This window comes from Lampris incognitus, chromosome 8 (assembly GCF_029633865.1).
Source record: "Lampris incognitus isolate fLamInc1 chromosome 8, fLamInc1.hap2, whole genome shotgun sequence".
In the NCBI taxonomy this organism is placed as follows: Eukaryota; Metazoa; Chordata; class Actinopteri; order Lampriformes; family Lampridae; genus Lampris; species Lampris incognitus.
Window position 1 is genome coordinate 37,372,629 of NC_079218.1, and position 1,289 is coordinate 37,373,917.

Below are 1,289 nucleotides of genomic sequence, written 5' to 3' on the forward strand. Positions count from 1 at the left end.
AGGTGATAGCCTATATGAGAGAGATAATCGACACCATTACATGTATTTTACTCTTGTAAATTAATTAAATGTTACTGTTGTAAGTTCACTATTTAATTGTTTCCCTCTGCAGTGAGGTCAGATTACACAGGGTTCGCTTCATAGCATTGCCAGGGCTTCAGTGTCTTGCTTCTGGGCACTTCAGCAGAGTGCCTGCTTGTCACCTCGGGCCTGAACCCATTCAGGTCCTCTGTTTAAAGGGACAGCCCGTCAACTGCCTGGTCCCCCTGCTGCAACACTGAATGGGTTTGTTACTCTTGTCTGATTGTGTGTAATATTAACCAACTGTGCTTAGAGACCCAATTCACACCTGTTTATTGATTTTACAAAAATGAGGAAAAAAAACAAATGAAATATTCATTGGGTGTTCTGGGTAATGGTAAGTGTAAGTGCTTACATGTGTGTATGTGTGTGTGTACTTGTTATGCGTGAGTGTGATGAGTGTGGGGGAGTGTACACTAATGCACGATAGTGTATAGTTTCAATGTGTGGCTGGAAAAAGTCATCTGAGGACACATCAGATAGGTGACAGATAACAGCATGGACGATGACATGAGTAGCTAGAATGATATAACATTTGAGGCAAGATGGAGCATTAAAAGATTAAACTGTAACAGAGTTATTTTGAAGTAAATCCGCGGTAACACAAATACTTGTTTCTTCGTATTAACAGACAGTTCTAATGATATCAACGCGGTGCTCGGGCCTTTTCTCTGCTGTTGCACATTTCACTGCAGCATTCTTTCAAGATCGTTTTGTGCCTGTGGTCCTCTTCCTCAATGGGTTCATCTGTTTTTCATTCTTCGACTCAGCAATATTTCAACCGCGTGAATTAAGCTGCACGATTTCCATGAAAATACCGGCTTCCCTATGGGGCCCTCCAGGCGATGGGACTGTTAGTGGCACTATTGTTTCCAGCGTGTGTCATACCGACGAATCAACCATTTTCAATACAGGGCATGTAAATCTACCTAATAGTCCGTGAACTGCAACACTGTGCTAATGGGCAATGTCATCTTTTTTATATATATATTTTTTTAAATTTTATGCAACAAAAACGTTACCAATTGGGAGCTATGTGTGCAGCCACATATGACTGCAGTGAACAACCAGTACCCAGGAATAGCCATTACAAGTATTGTGGCTTCTACTGCTAATGGATAACACAAGTTTTGTCTGACAGCAATAATCGCTGCATCATGTTTAGTAGCAGAGAGGGAGCTGAAGATTCACAGTTTGTGCAACAGCTT